This window comes from Macrosteles quadrilineatus, unplaced genomic scaffold (genome assembly GCF_028750875.1).
Source record: "Macrosteles quadrilineatus isolate MER2022 unplaced genomic scaffold, UCM_ALF_1.0 Scaffold_932__1_contigs__length_25533, whole genome shotgun sequence".
In the NCBI taxonomy this organism is placed as follows: Eukaryota; Metazoa; Arthropoda; class Insecta; order Hemiptera; family Cicadellidae; genus Macrosteles; species Macrosteles quadrilineatus.
The window spans coordinates 2,501-23,435 of NW_026543525.1; positions in this window are offsets into that span (position 1 = coordinate 2,501).

Below are 20,935 nucleotides of genomic sequence, written 5' to 3' on the forward strand. Positions count from 1 at the left end.
CTAACCTAACCTAACCTAACCTAACCTAACCTAACCTAACCTAACCTAACCTAACCTAACCTAACCTAACCTAACCTAACCTAACCTAACCTAACCTAACCTAACCTAACCTAACCTAACCTAACCTAACCTAACCTAACCTAACCTAACCTAACCTAACCTAACCTAACCTAACCTAACCTAACCTAACCTAACCTAACCTAACCTAACCTAACCTAACCTAACCTAACCTAACCTAACCTAACCTAACCTAACCTAACCTAACCTAACCTAACCTAACCTAACCTAACCTAACCTAACCTAACCTAACCTAACCTAACCTAACCTAACCTAACCTAACCTAACCTAACCTAACCTAACCTAACCTAACCTAACCTAACCTAACCTAACCTAACCTAACCTAACCTAACCTAACCTAACCTAACCTAACCTAACCTAACCTAACCTAACCTAACCTAACCTAACCTAACCTAACCTAACCTAACCTAACCTAACCTAACCTAACCTAACCTAACCTAACCTAACCTAACCTAACCTAACCTAACCTAACCTAACCTAACCTAACCTAACCTAACCTAACCTAACCTAACCTAACCTAACCTAACCTAACCTAACCTAACCTAACCTAACCTAACCTAACCTAACCTAACCTAACCTAACCTAACCTAACCTAACCTAACCTAACCTAACCTAACCTAACCTAACCTAACCTAACCTAACCTAACCTAACCTAACCTAACCTAACCTAACCTAACCTAACCTAACCTAACCTAACCTAACCTAACCTAACCTAACCTAACCTAACCTAACCTAACCTAACCTAACCTAACCTAACCTAACCTAACCTAACCTAACCTAACCTAACCTAACCTAACCTAACCTAACCTAACCTAACCTAACCTAACCTAACCTAACCTAACCTAACCTAACCTAACCTAACCTAACCTAACCTAACCTAACCTAACCTAACCTAACCTAACCTAACCTAACCTAACCTAACCTAACCTAACCTAACCTAACCTAACCTAACCTAACCTAACCTAACCTAACCTAACCTAACCTAACCTAACCTAACCTAACCTAACCTAACCTAACCTAACCTAACCTAACCTAACCTAACCTAACCTAACCTAACCTAACCTAACCTAACCTAACCTAACCTAACCTAACCTAACCTAACCTAACCTAACCTAACCTAACCTAACCTAACCTAACCTAACCTAACCTAACCTAACCTAACCTAACCTAACCTAACCTAACCTAACCTAACCTAACCTAACCTAACCTAACCTAACCTAACCTAACCTAACCTAACCTAACCTAACCTAACCTAACCTAACCTAACCTAACCTAACCTAACCTAACCTAACCTAACCTAACCTAACCTAACCTAACCTAACCTAACCTAACCTAACCTAACCTAACCTAACCTAACCTAACCTAACCTAACCTAACCTAACCTAACCTAACCTAACCTAACCTAACCTAACCTAACCTAACCTAACCTAACCTAACCTAACCTAACCTAACCTAACCTAACCTAACCTAACCTAACCTAACCTAACCTAACCTAACCTAACCTAACCTAACCTAACCTAACCTAACCTAACCTAACCTAACCTAACCTAACCTAACCTAACCTAACCTAACCTAACCTAACCTAACCTAACCTAACCTAACCTAACCTAACCTAACCTAACCTAACCTAACCTAACCTAACCTAACCTAACCTAACCTAACCTAACCTAACCTAACCTAACCTAACCTAACCTAACCTAACCTAACCTAACCTAACCTAACCTAACCTAACCTAACCTAACCTAACCTAACCTAACCTAACCTAACCTAACCTAACCTAACCTAACCTAACCTAACCTAACCTAACCTAACCTAACCTAACCTAACCTAACCTAACCTAACCTAACCTAACCTAACCTAACCTAACCTAACCTAACCTAACCTAACCTAACCTAACCTAACCTAACCTAACCTAACCTAACCTAACCTAACCTAACCTAACCTAACCTAACCTAACCTAACCTAACCTAACCTAACCTAACCTAACCTAACCTAACCTAACCTAACCTAACCTAACCTAACCTAACCTAACCTAACCTAACCTAACCTAACCTAACCTAACCTAACCTAACCTAACCTAACCTAACCTAACCTAACCTAACCTAACCTAACCTAACCTAACCTAACCTAACCTAACCTAACCTAACCTAACCTAACCTAACCTAACCTAACCTAACCTAACCTAACCTAACCTAACCTAACCTAACCTAACCTAACCTAACCTAACCTAACCTAACCTAACCTAACCTAACCTAACCTAACCTAACCTAACCTAACCTAACCTAACCTAACCTAACCTAACCTAACCTAACCTAACCTAACCTAACCTAACCTAACCTAACCTAACCTAACCTAACCTAACCTAACCTAACCTAACCTAACCTAACCTAACCTAACCTAACCTAACCTAACCTAACCTAACCTAACCTAACCTAACCTAACCTAACCTAACCTAACCTAACCTAACCTAACCTAACCTAACCTAACCTAACCTAACCTAACCTAACCTAACCTAACCTAACCTAACCTAACCTAACCTAACCTAACCTAACCTAACCTAACCTAACCTAACCTAACCTAACCTAACCTAACCTAACCTAACCTAACCTAACCTAACCTAACCTAACCTAACCTAACCTAACCTAACCTAACCTAACCTAACCTAACCTAACCTAACCTAACCTAACCTAACCTAACCTAACCTAACCTAACCTAACCTAACCTAACCTAACCTAACCTAACCTAACCTAACCTAACCTAACCTAACCTAACCTAACCTAACCTAACCTAACCTAACCTAACCTAACCTAACCTAACCTAACCTAACCTAACCTAACCTAACCTAACCTAACCTAACCTAACCTAACCTAACCTAACCTAACCTAACCTAACCTAACCTAACCTAACCTAACCTAACCTAACCTAACCTAACCTAACCTAACCTAACCTAACCTAACCTAACCTAACCTAACCTAACCTAACCTAACCTAACCTAACCTAACCTAACCTAACCTAACCTAACCTAACCTAACCTAACCTAACCTAACCTAACCTAACCTAACCTAACCTAACCTAACCTAACCTAACCTAACCTAACCTAACCTAACCTAACCTAACCTAACCTAACCTAACCTAACCTAACCTAACCTAACCTAACCTAACCTAACCTAACCTAACCTAACCTAACCTAACCTAACCTAACCTAACCTAACCTAACCTAACCTAACCTAACCTAACCTAACCTAACCTAACCTAACCTAACCTAACCTAACCTAACCTAACCTAACCTAACCTAACCTAACCTAACCTAACCTAACCTAACCTAACCTAACCTAACCTAACCTAACCTAACCTAACCTAACCTAACCTAACCTAACCTAACCTAACCTAACCTAACCTAACCTAACCTAACCTAACCTAACCTAACCTAACCTAACCTAACCTAACCTAACCTAACCTAACCTAACCTAACCTAACCTAACCTAACCTAACCTAACCTAACCTAACCTAACCTAACCTAACCTAACCTAACCTAACCTAACCTAACCTAACCTAACCTAACCTAACCTAACCTAACCTAACCTAACCTAACCTAACCTAACCTAACCTAACCTAACCTAACCTAACCTAACCTAACCTAACCTAACCTAACCTAACCTAACCTAACCTAACCTAACCTAACCTAACCTAACCTAACCTAACCTAACCTAACCTAACCTAACCTAACCTAACCTAACCTAACCTAACCTAACCTAACCTAACCTAACCTAACCTAACCTAACCTAACCTAACCTAACCTAACCTAACCTAACCTAACCTAACCTAACCTAACCTAACCTAACCTAACCTAACCTAACCTAACCTAACCTAACCTAACCTAACCTAACCTAACCTAACCTAACCTAACCTAACCTAACCTAACCTAACCTAACCTAACCTAACCTAACCTAACCTAACCTAACCTAACCTAACCTAACCTAACCTAACCTAACCTAACCTAACCTAACCTAACCTAACCTAACCTAACCTAACCTAACCTAACCTAACCTAACCTAACCTAACCTAACCTAACCTAACCTAACCTAACCTAACCTAACCTAACCTAACCTAACCTAACCTAACCTAACCTAACCTAACCTAACCTAACCTAACCTAACCTAACCTAACCTAACCTAACCTAACCTAACCTAACCTAACCTAACCTAACCTAACCTAACCTAACCTAACCTAACCTAACCTAACCTAACCTAACCTAACCTAACCTAACCTAACCTAACCTAACCTAACCTAACCTAACCTAACCTAACCTAACCTAACCTAACCTAACCTAACCTAACCTAACCTAACCTAACCTAACCTAACCTAACCTAACCTAACCTAACCTAACCTAACCTAACCTAACCTAACCTAACAAACATGTACACACTTGAACAACCTTGTACACACTTGTACAAACCTTGTACACACTTGTACAAGCTTGTACACACTTGTACAACCTTGTACACACTTGTACAACCTTGTACACACTTGTACAAGCTTGTACACACTTGTACAACCTTGTACACACTTGTACAAGCTTGTACACACTTGTACACCCTTTTACAAACTTGTGCACCCTTGTACACTTTTGTACACCCTTGTATACATTTGTACAAACTTGTACAAACTTGTACACACTTGTACAAACTTGTACACACTTGTACAAACTTGTACACCCTTGTACACACTTGTACAACCTTGTACACACTTGTACAACCTTGTACACACTTGTACAACCTTGTACAAACCTGTACACCCTTGTACACACTTGTACAAGCTTGTACACGATTCTACACTCTTGTACACACTTGTGCAACCTTGTACACACTTGTACAACCTTGTACACACTTGTACAACCTTGTACACACTTGTTCAAGCTTGTACACACTTGTACAAACTTGTACACACTTGTACACCCTTGTACACACTTGTACAACCTTTTACAAACTTGTACACACTTGTACAAAATTGTACATTCTTGTACATACTTGTACACCCTTGTACACACTTGTACACCCTTGTACAAACTTGTGCACCCTTGTACACTTTTGTACACCCTTGTACACATTTGTACAAACTTGTACAAACTTGTACACACTTGTACAAACTTGTACACACTTGTACAAACTTGTGTACACTTGTACAACCTTGTACACACTTGTACAACCTTGTACACACTTGTACAACCTTGTACACACATGTACAACCTTGTACACACTTGTACAACCTTGTACACAATTGTAAAACCTTGTACACACGTGTACAACCTTGTACAAACTTGTACACCCTTGTACACACTTGTACAACCTTGTACACACTTGTACAAATTTGTACACACTTGTACAAATTTGTACAACCTTGTACAAACTTGTACACACTTGTACAACCTTGTACAAACTTGTACACACTTGTACACACTTTTACATCCTTGTACACATTTGTACACCCTTTTACACACTTGTACAACCTTTTACAAACTTGTACACACTTGTACAAACTTGTACATTCTTGTACATACTTGTACAACCTTGTACACACTTGTACAACCTTGTACAAACCTGTAAACCCTTGTACAAGCTTGTACACACTTGTACAAGCTTGTACACACTTGTACACCCTTGTACAAACTTGTGAACCCTTGTACACTTTTGTACACCCTTGTACACACTTGTTCAACCTTGTACAAACCTGTAAACCCTTGTACAAGCTTGTACACACTTGTACAAGCTTGTACACACTTGTACACCCTTGTACAAATTTGTGCACCCTTGTACACTTTTGTACACCCTTGTACACATTTGTACAACCTTGTACAAACTTGTACACACTTGTACAAACTTGTACACACTTGTACAACCTTGTACACACTTGTACAACCTTGTACACACTTGTACAACCTTGTACACACTTGTACAACCTTGTACACACTTGTACAACCTTGTACACACTTGTACAAGCTTGTACACACTTGTACAACCTTGTACACACTTGTACAACCTTGTACACACTTGTACAACCTTTTACAAAATTGTAAAACCTTGTACACACTTGTACATTCTTGTACAAACTTGTACTTACTTGTACAACCTTGTACAAACTTGTACACACTTGTACAAACTTTTACAGCCTTGTACACATTTGTACACCCTTGTACACACTTGTACACCCTTGTACACACTTGTACAACCTTGTACAAACCTGTACACCCTTGTACACACTTGTACAAGCTTGTACACGATTGTACACCCTTGTACACACTTGTGCACCATTGTACACACTTGTACACCCTTGTACACACTTGTACAACCTTTTACAAACTTGTACACACTTGTACAAACTTGTACATTCTTTTGTACACCCTTGTAAACACTTGTACAACCTTGTACAAACCTGTACACCCTTGTACACACTTGTACAAGCTTGTACACACTTGTACAAGCTTTTACACACTTGTACACCCTTGTACAAACTTGTGCACCCTTGTACACTTTTGTACACCCTTGTACACATTTGTAAATTCTTGTACAAACTTGTACACACTTGTACAAACTTGTACACACTTGTACAAACTTGTGTACACTTGTACAACCTTGTACACACTTGTACAACCTTGTACACACTTGTACAACCTTGTACACACTTGTACAACCTCGTACACACTTGTACAACCTCGTACACACTTGTACAACCTTGTACACACTTGTACAACCTTGTACACAATTGTAAAACCTTGTACACACTTTTACAACCTTGTACACACTTGTACACCCTTGTACACACTTGTACAAAATTTTACATTCTTGTACATACTTGTACACCCTTGTACACACTTGTACAACCTTGTACAAACCTGTACACCCTTGTACACACTTGTACAAGCTTGTACACACTTGTACAAGCTTGTACACACTTGTACAAGCTTGTACACACTTGTACACCCTTGTACAAACTTGTGCACCCTTGAACACTTTTGTACACCCTTGTACACATTTGTACAAACTTGTACAAACTTAAACACACTTGTACAAACATGTACACACTTGAACAACCTTGTACACACTTGTACAAACCTTGTACACACTTGTACAAGCTTGTACACACTTGTACAACCTTGTACACACTTGTACAACCTTGTACACACTTGTACAAGCTTGTACACACTTGTACAACCTTGTACACACTTGTACAACCTTGTACAAACCTGTACACCCTTGTACACACTTGTACAAGCTTGTACACGATTGTACACCCTTGTACACACTTGTGCACCCTTGTACACACTTGTACACCCTTGTACACACTTGTACAACCTTTTACAAACTTGTACACACTTGTACAAACTTGTACATTCTTGTACATACTTGTACACCCTTGTAAACACTTGTACAACCTTGTACAAACCTGTTCACCCTTGTACACACTTGTACAAGCTTGTACACACTTGTACAAGCTTGTACACACTTGTACACCCTTGTACAAACTTGTGCACCCTTGTACACTTTTGTACACCCTTGTATACATTTGTACAAACTTGTACAAACTTGTACACACTTGTACAAACTTGTACACACTTGTACAAACTTGTACACCCTTGTACACACTTGTACAACCTTGTACACACTTGTACAACCTTGTACACACTTGTACAACCTTGTACAAACCTGTACACCCTTGTACACACTTGTACAAGCTTGTACACGATTCTACACTCTTGTACACACTTGTGCAACCTTGTACACACTTGTACAACCTTGTACACACTTGTACAACCTTGTACACACTTGTTCAAGCTTGTACACACTTGTACAAACTTGTACACACTTGTACACCCTTGTACACACTTGTACAACCTTTTACAAACTTGTACACACTTGTACAAAATTGTACATTCTTGTACATACTTGTACACCCTTGTACACACTTGTACACCCTTGTACAAACTTGTGCACCCTTGTACACTTTTGTACACCCTTGTACACATTTGTACAAACTTGTACAAACTTGTACACACTTGTACAAACTTGTACACACTTGTACAAACTTGTGTACACTTGTACAACCTTGTACACACTTGTACAACCTTGTACACACTTGTACAACCTTGTACACACTTGTACAACCTTGTACACACATGTACAACCTTGTACACACTTGTACAACCTTGTACACAATTGTAAAACCTTGTACACACGTGTACAACCTTGTACAAACTTGTACACACTTGTACAAACTTGTACACCCTTGTACACACTTGTACAACCTTGTACACACTTGTACAAATTTGTACACACTTGTACAAATTTGTACAACTTTGTACAAACTTGTACACACTTGTACAACCTTGTACAAACTTGTACACACTTGTACACACTTTTACATCCTTGTACACATTTGTACACCCTTTTACACACTTGTACAACCTTTTACAAACTTGTACACACTTGTACAAACTTGTACATTCTTGTACATACTTGTACAACCTTGTACACACTTGTACAACCTTGTACAAACCTGTAAACCCTTGTACAAGCTTGTACACACTTGTACAAGCTTGTACACACTTGTAAACCCTTGTACAAACTTGTGCACCCTTGTACACTTTTGTACACCCTTGTACACACTTGTTCAACCTTGTACAAACCTGTAAACCCTTGTACAAGCTTGTACACACTTGTACAAGCTTGTACACACTTGTACACCCTTGTACAAATTTGTGCACCCTTGTACACTTTTGTACACCCTTGTACACATTTGTACAACCTTGTACAAACTTGTACACACTTGTACAAACTTGTACACACTTGTACAACCTTGTACACACTTGTACAACCTTGTACACACTTGTACAACCTTGTACACACTTGTACAACCTTGTACACACTTGTACAAGCTTGTACACACTTGTACAACCTTGTACACACTTGTACAACCTTGTACACACTTGTACAACCTTTTACAAAATTGTAAAACCTTGTACACACTTGTACATTCTTGTACAAACTTGTACTTACTTGTACAACCTTGTACAAACTTGTACACACTTGTACAAACTTTTACAGCCTTGTACACATTTGTACACCCTTGTACACACTTGTACACCCTTGTACACACTTGTACAACCTTGTACAAACCTGTACACCCTTGTACACACTTGTACAAGCTTGTACACGATTGTACAAGCTTGTACACGATTGTACACCCTTGTACACACTTGTGCACCATTGTACACACTTGTACACCCTTGTACACACTTGTACAACCTTTTACAAACTTGTACACACTTGTACAAACTTGTACATTCTTTTGTACACCCTTGTAAACACTTGTACAACCTTGTACAAACCTGTACACCCTTGTACACACTTGTACAAGCTTGTACACACTTGTACACCCTTGTACAAACTTGTGCACCCTTGTACACTTTTGTACACCCTTGTATTAATTTGTACAACCTTGTACAAACTTGTACACACTTGTACAAACTTGTACACACTTGTACAAACTTGTACACCCTTGTACACACTTGTACAACCTTGTACACACTTGTACAACCTTGTACACAATTGTACAACCTTGTACAACCATGTACACACTTGTACAACCTTGTACACACTTGTACAACCTTGTATACACTTGTACACCTTTGTACACACTTATACAACCTTGTACACACTTGTACAACCTTGTACACACTTGTACAACCTTGTACACACTTGTACAACCTTGTACACACTTGTACAACCTTGTACACACTTGTACAACCTTGTACACACTTGTACAACCTTGTACACACTTGTACAACCTTGTACACACTTGTACAACCTTGTAAAAACTTGTACAAGCTTGTACACGATTGTACACCTTTGTACACACTTGTGCACCCTTGTACACACTTGTACAACCTTGTACACACTTGTACAACCTTGTACACACTTGTACAACCTTGTACACACTTGTACAACCTTGTACACACTTGTACAACCTTGTACACACTTGTACAACCTTGTACACACTTGTACAACCTTGTACACACTTGTACAACCTTGTACACACTTGTACAACATTGTACACACTTGTACAACCTTGTACACACTTGTACAACCTTTTACACAATTGTAAAACCTTGTACACACTTGTACATTCTTGTACAAACTTGTACTTACTTGTACAACCTTGTACAAACTTGTACACACTTGTACAAAGTTTTACATCCTTGTACACATTTGTACACCCTTGTACACACTTGTACAACCTTGTACAAGCTTGTACACACTTGTACAAGCTTGTACACACTTGTACACCCTTGTACAAATTTGTGCACCCTTGTACACTTTTGTACACCCTTGTACACATTTGTACAACCTTGTACAAACTTGTACACACTTGTACAAACTTGTACACACTTGTACAACCTTGTACACACTTGTACAACCTTGTACACACTTGTACAACCTTGTACACACTTGTACAACCTTGTACACACTTGTACAACCTTGTACACACTTGTACAAGCTTGTACACACAAGTGTGTACAAGTTTGTAAAAGGTTGTACAAGTGTGTAAAAGGGTGTACAAATGTGTACAAGGATGTAAAAGTGTGTACAAGTGTGTACAAGGTTGTACAAGTGTGTACAAGGTTGTACAAGTGTGTACAAGGTTGTACAAGTGTGTACAAGGTTGTACAAGTGTGTACAAGGTTGTACAAGTGTGTACAAGGTTGTATAAGTGTGTACAAAGGTGTACAAGTGTATACAAGGTTGTACAAGTGTGTACAAGGTTGTACAAGTGTGTACATGGTTGTACAAGGTTGTACAATTGTGTACAAGGTTGTACAAGTGTGTACAAGGTTGTACAAGTGTGTACAAGGGTGTACAAGTTTGTACAAGTGTGTACAAGTTTGTACAAGTGTGTACAAGTTTGTACAAGGTTGTACAAATTAATACAAGGGTGTACAAAAGTGTACAAGGGTGCACAAGTTTGTACAAGGGTGTACAAGTGTGTACAAGCTTGTACAAGTGTGTACAAGGGTGTACAGGTTTGTACAAGGTTGTACAAGTGTTTACAAGGGTGTACAAAAGAATGTACAAGTTTGTACAAGTGTGTACAAGTTTGTAAAAGGTTGTACAAGTGTGTACAAGGGTGTACAAGTGTGTACAATGGTGCACAAGTGTGTACAAGGGTGTACAATCGTGTACAAGCTTGTACAATCGTGTACAAGCTTGTACAAGTGTGTACAAGGGTGTACAGGTTTGTACAAGGTTGTACAAGTGTGTACAAGGGTGTACAAGTGTGTACAAGGGTGTACAAATGTGTACAAGGCTGTAAAAGTTTGTACAAGTGTGTACAAGTTTGTACAAGGTTGTACAAGTAAGTACAAGTTTGTACAAGAATGTACAAGTGTGTACAAGGTTTTACAATTTTGTAAAAGGTTGTACAAGTGTGTACAAGGTTGTACAAGTGTGTACAAGGTTGTACAAGTGTGTACAAGCTTGTACAAGTGTGTACAAGGTTGTACAAGTGTGTACAAGGTTGTACAAGTGTGTACAAGGTTGTACAAGTGTGTACAAGGTTGTACAAGTGTGTACAAGTTTGTACAAGTGTGTACAAGTTTGTACAAGGTTGTACAAATGTGTACAAGGGTGTACAAAAGTGTACAAGGGTGCACAAATTTGTACAAGGGTGTACAAGTGTGTACAAGCTTGTACAAGTGTGTACAAGCTTGTACAAGGGTTTACAGGTTTGTACAAGGTTGAACAAGTGTGTACAAGGGTGTACAAAAGTGTACAAGGGTGCACAAGTTTGTACAAGGGTTTACAAGTGTGTACAAGCTTGTACAAGTGTGTACAAGCTTGTACAAGGGTTTACAGGTTTGTACAAGGTTGTACAAGTGTGTACAAGGTTGTACAAGTATGTACAAGAATGTACAAGTTTGTACAAGTGTGTACAAGTTTGTAAAAGGTTGTACAAGTGTGTAAAAGGGTGTACAAATGTGTACAAGGATGTAAAAGTGTGTACAAGTGTGTACAAGTTTGTACAAGGTTGTACAAGTGTGTACAAGTTTGTACAAAGTTGTACAAATTTGTACAAGTGTGTACAAATTTGTACAAGTGTGTACAAGGTTGTACAAGTGTGTACAAGGGTGTACAAGTTTGTACAAGTGTGTACAAGTTTGTACAAGGTTGTACACGTGTGTACAAGGTTTTACAATTGTGTACAAGGTTGTACAAGTGTGTACAAGGTTGTACATGTGTGTACAAGGTTGTACAAGTGTGTACAAGGTTGTACAAGTGTGTACAAGGTTGTACAAGTGTGTACAAGGTTGTACAAGTGTACACAAGTTTGTACAAGTGTGTACAAGTTTGTACAAGTGTGTACAAGTTTGTACAAGTTTGTACAAATGTGTACAAGGGTGTACAAAAGTGTACAAGGGTGCACAAGTTTGTACAAGGGTGTACAAGTGTGTACAAGGGTGTACAAGTATGTACAAGAATGTACAATTTTGTACAAGTGTGTACAAGTTTGTAAAAGGTTGTACAAGTGTGTACAAGGGTGTACAAGTGTGTACAAGTTTGTACAAGTGTGTACAAGCTTGAACAAGTGTGTACAAGGTTGTACAAGTGTGTACAAGGTTGTACAAGTGTGTACAAGGTTGCACAAGTGTGTACAAGAGTGTAGAATCGTGTACAAGCTTGTACAAGTGTGTACAAGGGTGTACAGGTTTGTACAAGGTTGTACAAGTGTGTACAAGGTTGTACAAGTGTGTACAAGGTTGTACAAGTGTGTACAAGGGTGTACAAGTTTGTACAAGTGTGTACAAGTTTGTACAAGTGTGTACAAGTTTGTACAAGTTTGTACAAATGTATACAAGGGTGTACAAAAGTGTACAAGGGTGCACAAGTTTGTACAAGGGTGTACAAGTGTGTACAAGCTTGTACAAGTGTGTACAAGCTTGTACAAGTGTGTACAAGGGTGAACAGGTTTGTACAAGGTTGTACAAGTGTTTACAAGGGTGTACAAGTATGTACAAGAATGTACAAGTTTGTACAAGTGTGTACAAGTTTGTAAAAGGTTGTACAAGTGTGTACAAGGGTGTACAAGTGTGTACAAGGGTGCACAAGTGTGTACAAGGGTGTACAATCGTGTACAAGCTTGTACAAGTGTGTACAAGGGTGTACAGGTTTGTACAAGGTTGTACAAGTGTGTACAAGGTTGTACAAGTGTGTACAAGCTTGTACAAGTGTGTACAAGGTTGTACAAGTGTGTACAAGGTTGTACAAGTGTGTACAAGCTTGTACAAGTGTGTACAAGGTTTGTACAAGTGTGTACAAGGTTGTTCAAGTGTGTACATGTTTGTACAAGTGTGTTTAAGTTTGTACAAGTTTGTACAAATGTGTACAAGGGTGTACAAAAGTGTTCAAGGGTGCACAAGTTTGTACAAGGGTGTACAAGTGTGTACAAGCTTGTACAAGTGTGTACAAGCTTGTACAAGTGTGTACAAGCTTGTACAAGTGTGTACAAGGGTGTACAGGTTTGTACAAGGTTGTACAAGTGTGTACAAGGGTGTACAAGTATGTACAAGAATGTAAAATTTTGTACAAGTGTGTACAAGGGTGTACAAGTGTGTACAAGGTTGTAAAAGTGTGTACAAGGTTTTACAATTGTGTACAAGGTTGTACAAGTGTGTACAAGGTTGTACAAGTGTGTACGAGGTTGTACAAGTGTGTACGAGGTTGTACAAGTGTGTACAAGGTTGTACAAGTGTGTACAAGGTTGTACAAGTGTGTACAAGGTTGTACAAGTGTACACAAGTTTGTACAAGTGTGTACAAGTTTGTACAAGTGTGTACAAGTTTGTACAAGAATTTACAAATGTGTACAAGGGTGTACAAAAGTGTACAAGGGTGCACAAGTTTGTACAAGGGTGTACAAGTGTGTAAAAGCTTGTACAAGTGTGTACAAGCTTGTACAAGTGTGTACAAGGGTGTACAGGTTTGTACAAGGTTGTACAAGTGTTTACAAGGGTGTACAAAAGAATGTACAAGTTTGTACAAGTGTGTACAAGTTTGTAAAAGGTTGTACAAGTGTGTACAAGGGTGTACAAGTGTGTACAATGGTGCACAAGTGTGTACAAGGGTGTACAATCGTGTACAAGCTTGTACAAGTGTGTACAAGGGTGTACAGGTTTGTACAAGGTTGTACAAGTGTGTACAAGGGTGTACAAGTGTGTACAAGGGTGTACAAATGTGTACAAGGCTGTAAAAGTTTGTACAAGTGTGTACAAGTTTGTACAAGGTTGTACAAGTAAGTACAAGTTTGTACAAGAATGTACAAGTGTGTACAAGGTTTTACAATTTTGTAAAAGGTTGTACAAGTGTGTACAAGGTTGTACAAGTGTGTACAAGGTTGTACAAGTGTGTACAAGCTTGTACAAGTGTGTACAAGGTTGTACAAGTGTGTACAAGGTTGTACAAGTGTGTACAAGGTTGTACAAGTGTGTACAAGGTTGTACAAGTGTGTACAAGGTTGTACAAGTGTGTACAAGTTTGTACAAGTGTGTACAAGTTTGTACAAGGTTGTACAAATGTGTACAAGGGTGTACAAAAGTGTACAAGGGTGCACAAATTTGTACAAGGGTGTACAAGTGTGTACAAGCTTGTACAAGTGTGTACAAGCTTGTACAAGGGTTTACAGGTTTGTACAAGGTTGAACAAGTGTGTACAAGGGTGTACAAAAGTGTACAAGGGTTCACAAGTTTGTACAAGGGTGTACAAGTGTGTACAAGCTTGTACAAGTGTGTACAAGCTTGTACAAGGGTTTACAGGTTTGTACAAGGTTGTACAAGTGTGTACAAGGTTGTACAAGTATGTACAAGAATGTACAAGTTTGTACAAGTGTGTACAAGTTTGTAAAAGGTTGTACAAGTGTGTAAAAGGGTGTACAAATGTGTACAAGGATGTAAAAGTGTGTACAAGTGTGTACAAGTTTGTACAAGGTTGTACAAGTGTGTACAAGTTTGTACAAGGTTGTACAAATTTGTACAAGTGTGTACAAATTTGTACAAGTGTGTACAAGGTTGTACAAGTGTGTACAAGGGTGTACAAGTTTGTACAAGGTTGTACACGTGTGTACAAGGTTTTACAATTGTGTACAAGGTTGTACAAGTGTGTACAAGGTTGTACATGTGTGTACAAGGTTGTACAAGTGTGTACAAGGTTGTACAAGTGTGTACAAGGTTGTACAAGTGTACACAAGTTTGTACAAGTGTGTACAAGTTTGTACAAGTGTGTACAAGTTTGTACAAGTTTGTACAAATGTGTACAAGGGTGTACAAAAGTGTACAAGGGTGCACAAGTTTGTACAAGGGTGTACAAGTGTGTACAAGGGTGTACAAGTATGTACAAGAATGTACAATTTTGTACAAGTGTGTACAAGTTTGTAAAAGGTTGTACAAGTGTGTACAAGGGTGTACAAGTGTGTACAAGTTTGTACAAGTGTGTACAAGCTTGAACAAGTGTGTACAAGGTTGTACAAGTGTGTACAAGGTTGTACAAGTGTGTACAAGGTTGCACAAGTGTGTACAAGAGTGTAGAATCGTGTACAAGCTTGTACAAGTGTGTACAAGGGTGTACAGGTTTGTACAAGGTTGTACAAGTGTGTACAAGGTTGTACAAGTGTGTACAAGGTTGTACAAGTGTGTACAAGGGTGTACAAGTTTGTACAAGTGTGTACAAGTTTGTACAAGTGTGTACAAGTTTGTACAAGTTTGTACAAATGTATACAAGGGTGTACAAAAGTGTACAAGGGTGCACAAGTTTGTAAAAGGGTGTACAAGTGTGTACAAGCTTGTACAAGTGTGTACAAGCTTGTACAAGTGTGTACAAGGGTGTACAGGTTTGTACAAGGTTGTACAAGTGTTTACAAGGGTGTACAAGTATGTACAAGAATGTACAAGTTTGTACAAGTGTGTACAAGTTTGTAAAAGGTTGTACAAGTGTGTACAAGGGTGTACAAGTGTGTACAAGGGTGCACAAGTGTGTACAAGGGTGTACAATCGTGTACAAGCTTGTACAAGTGTGTACAAGGGTGTACAGGTTTGTACAAGGTTGTACAAGTGTGTACAAGGTTGTACAAGTGTGTACAAGCTTGTACAAGTGTGTACAAGGTTGTACAAGTGTGTACAAGGTTGTACAAGTGTGTACAAGCTTGTACAAGTGTGTACAAGGTTTGTACAAGTGTGTACAAGGTTGTTCAAGTGTACATGTTTGTACAAGTGTGTTTAAGTTTGTACAAGTTTGTACAAATGTGTACAAGGGTGTACAAAAGTGTTCAAGGTTGCACAAGTTTGTACAAGGGTGTACAAGTGTGTACAAGCTTGTACAAGTGTGTACAAGCTTGTACAAGTGTGTACAAGCTTGTACAAGTGTGTACAAGGGTGTACAGGTTTGTACAAGGTTGTACAAGTGTGTACAAGGTTGTACAAGTATGTACAAGAATGTAAAATTTTGTACAAGTGTGTACAAGGGTGTACAAGTGTGTACAAGGTTGTAAAAGTGTGTACAAGGTTTTACAATTGTGTACAAGGTTGTACAAGTGTGTACAAGGTTGTACAAGTGTGTACGAGGTTGTACAAGTGTGTACGAGGTTGTACAAGTGTGTACTAGGTTGTACAAGTGTGTACAAGGTTGTACAAGTGTGTACAAGGTTGTACAAGTGTACACAAGTTTGTACAAGTGTGTACAAGTTTGTACAAGTGTGTACAAGTTTGTACAAAAATGTACAAATGTGTACAAGGGTGTACAAAAGTGTACAAGGGTGCACAAGTTTGTACAAGGGTGTACAAGTGTGTAAAAGCTTGTACAAGTGTGTACAAGCTTGTACAAGTGTGTACAGGGGTGTACAGGTTTGTACAAGGTTGTACAAGTGTGTACAAGGGTGTACAAGTATGTACAAGAATGTACAATTTTGTACAAGTGTGTACAAGTTTGTAAAAGGTTGTACAAGTGTGTACAAGGGTGTACAAGTGTGTACAAGGTTGTACAAGTGTGTACAAGCTTGAACAAGTGTGTACAAGGTTGTACAAGTGTGTACAAGGTTGTACAAGTGTGTACAAGGTTGCACAAGTGTGTACAAGAGTGTACAATCGTGTACAAGCTTGTACAAGTGTGTACAAGGGTGTACAGGTTTGTACAAGGTTGTACAAGTGTGTACAAGGTTGTACAAGTGTGTACAAGGGTGTACAAGTTTGTACAAGGGTGCACAAATTTGTACAAGGGTGTACAAGTGTGTACAAGCTTGTACAAGTGTGTACAAGCTTGTACAAGGGTTTACAGGTTTGTACAAGGTTGAACAAGTGTGTACAAGGGTGTACAAAAGTGTACAAGGGTTCACAAGTTTGTACAAGGGTGTACAAGTGTGTACAAGCTTGTACAAGTGTGTACAAGCTTGTACAAGGGTTTACAGGTTTGTACAAGGTTGTACAAGTGTGTACAAGGTTGTACAAGTATGTACAAGAATGTACAAGTTTGTACAAGTGTGTACAAGTTTGTAAAAGGTTGTACAAGTGTGTAAAAGGGTGTACAAATGTGTACAAGGATGTAAAAGTGTGTACAAGTGTGTACAAGTTTGTACAAGGTTGTACAAGTGTGTACAAGTTTGTACAAGGTTGTACAAATTTGTACAAGTGTGTACAAATTTGTACAAGTGTGTACAAGGTTGTACAAGTGTGTACAAGGGTGTACAAGTTTGTACAAGGTTGTACACGTGTGTACAAGGTTTTACAATTGTGTACAAGGTTGTACAAGTGTGTACAAGGTTGTACATGTGTGTACAAGGTTGTACAAGTGTGTACAAGGTTGTACAAGTGTGTACAAGGTTGTACAAGTGTACACAAGTTTGTACAAGTGTGTACAAGTTTGTACAAGTGTGTACAAGTTTGTACAAGTTTGTAAAAATGTGTACAAGGGTGTACAAAAGTGTACAAGGGTGCACAAGTTTGTACAAGGGTGTACAAGTGTGTACAAGGGTGTACAAGTATGTACAAGAATGTACAATTTTGTACAAGTGTGTACAAGTTTGTAAAAGGTTGTACAAGTGTGTACAAGGGTGTACAAGTGTGTACAAGTTTGTACAAGTGTGTACAAGCTTGAACAAGTGTGTACAAGGTTGTACAAGTGTGTACAAGGTTGTACAAGTGTGTACAAGGTTGCACAAGTGTGTACAAGAGTGTAGAATCGTGTACAAGCTTGTACAAGTGTGTACAAGGGTGTACAGGTTTGTACAAGGTTGTACAAGTGTGTACAAGGTTGTACAAGTGTGTACAAGGTTGTACAAGTGTGTACAAGGGTGTACAAGTTTGTACAAGTGTGTACAAGTTTGTACAAGTGTGTACAAGTTTGTACAAGTTTGTACAAATGTATACAAGGGTGTACAAAAGTGTACAAGGGTGCACAAGTTTGTAAAAGGGTGTACAAGTGTGTACAAGCTTGTACAAGTGTGTACAAGCTTGTACAAGTGTGTACAAGGGTGTACAGGTTTGTACAAGGTTGTACAAGTGTTTACAAGGGTGTACAAGTATGTACAAGAATGTACAAGTTTGTACAAGTGTGTACAAGTTTGTAAAAGGTTGTACAAGTGTGTACAAGGGTGTACAAGTGTGTACAAGGGTGCACAAGTGTGTACAAGGGTGTACAATCGTGTACAAGCTTGTACAAGTGTGTACAAGGGTGTACAGGTTTGTACAAGGTTGTACAAGTGTGTACAAGGTTGTACAAGTGTGTACAAGCTTGTACAAGTGTGTACAAGGTTGTACAAGTGTGTACAAGGTTGTACAAGTGTGTACAAGCTTGTACAAGTGTGTACAAGGTTTGTACAAGTGTGTACAAGGTTGTTCAAGTGTGTACATGTTTGTACAAGTGTGTTTAAGTTTGTACAAGTTTGTACAAATGTGTACAAGGGTGTACAAAAGTGTTCAAGGTTGCACAAGTTTGTACAAGGGTGTACAAGTGTGTACAAGCTTGTACAAGTGTGTACAAGCTTGTACAAGTGTGTACAAGCTTGTACAAGTGTGTACAAGGGTGTACAGGTTTGTACAAGGTTGTACAAGTGTGTACAAGGGTGTACAAGTATGTACAAGAATGTAAAATTTTGTACAAGTGTGTACAAGGGTGTACAAGTGTGTACAAGGTTGTAAAAGTGTGTACAAGGTTTTACAATTGTGTACAAGGTTGTACAAGTGTGTACAAGGTTGTACAAGTGTGTACGAGGTTGTACAAGTGTGTACGAGGTTGTACAAGTGTGTACAAGGTTGTACAAGTGTGTACAAGGTTGTACAAGTGTGTACAAGGTTGTACAAGTGTACACAAGTTTGTACAAGTGTGTACAAGTTTGTACAAGTGTGTACAAGTTTGTACAAAAATGTACAAATGTGTACAAGGGTGTACAAAAGTGTACAAGGGTGCACAAGTTTGTACAAGGGTGTACAAGTGTGTAAAAGCTTGTACAAGTGTGTACAAGCTTGTACAAGTGTGTACAGGGGTGTACAGGTTTGTACAAGGTTGTACAAGTGTGTACAAGGGTGTACAAGTATGTACAAGAATGTACAATTTTGTACAAGTGTGTACAAGTTTGTAAAAGGTTGTACAAGTGTGTACAAGGGTGTACAAGTGTGTACAAGGTTGTACAAGTGTGTACAAGCTTGAACAAGTGTGTACAAGGTTGTACAAGTGTGTACAAGGTTGTACAAGTGTGTACAAGGTTGCACAAGTGTGTACAAGAGTGTACAATCGTGTACAAGCTTGTACAAGTGTGTACAAGGGTGTACAGGTTTGTACAAGGTTGTACAAGTGTGTACAAGGTTGTACAAGTGTGTACAAGGGTTTACAAGTTTGTACAAGTGTGTACAAGTTTGTACAAGTGTGTACAAGTTTGTACAAGTTTGTACAAATGTATACAAGGGTGTACAAAAGTGTTCAAGGGTGCACAAGTTTGTACAAGGGTGTACAAGTGTGTACAAGCTTGTACAAGTGTGTACAAGATTGTACAAGTGTGTACAAGGGTGTACAGGTTTGTACAATTTTGTACAAGTGTTTACAAGGGTGTACAAGTATGTACAAGAATGTACAAGTTTGTACAAGTGTGTACAAGTTTGTAAAAGGTTGTACATGTGTGTACAAGGGTGTACAAGTGTGTACAAGGGTGCACAAGTGTGTACAAGGGTGTACAATCGTGTACAAGCTTGTACAAGTGTGTACAAGGGTGTACAGGTTTGTACAAGGTTGTACAAGTGTGTACAAGGGTGTACAAATGTATACAAGGATGTAAAAGTTTGTACAAGTGTGTACAAGTTTGTACAAGGTTGTACAAGTAAGTACAAGTTTGTACAAGAATGTACAAGTGTGTACAAGGTTTTACAATTGTGTAAAAGGTTGTACAAGTGTGTACAAGGTTGTACAAGTGTGTACAAGCTTGTACAAGTGTGTACAAGGTTGTACAAGTGTGTACAAGGTTGTACAAGTGTGTACAAGGTTGTACAAGTGTGTACAAGCTTGTACAAGTGTGTACAAGGTTGTACAAGTGTGTACAAGGTTGTTCAAGTGTGTACATGTTTGTACAAGTGTGTTTAAGTTTGTACAAGGTTGTACAAATGTGTACAAGGGTGTACAAAAGTGTTCAAGGGTGCACAAGTTTGTACAAGGGTGTACAAGTGTGTACAAGCTTGTACAAGTGTGTACAAGCTTGTACAAGTGTGTACAAGCTTGTACAAGTGTGTACAAGCTTGTACAAGTGTGTACAAGGGTGTACAGGTTTGTACAAGGTTACAA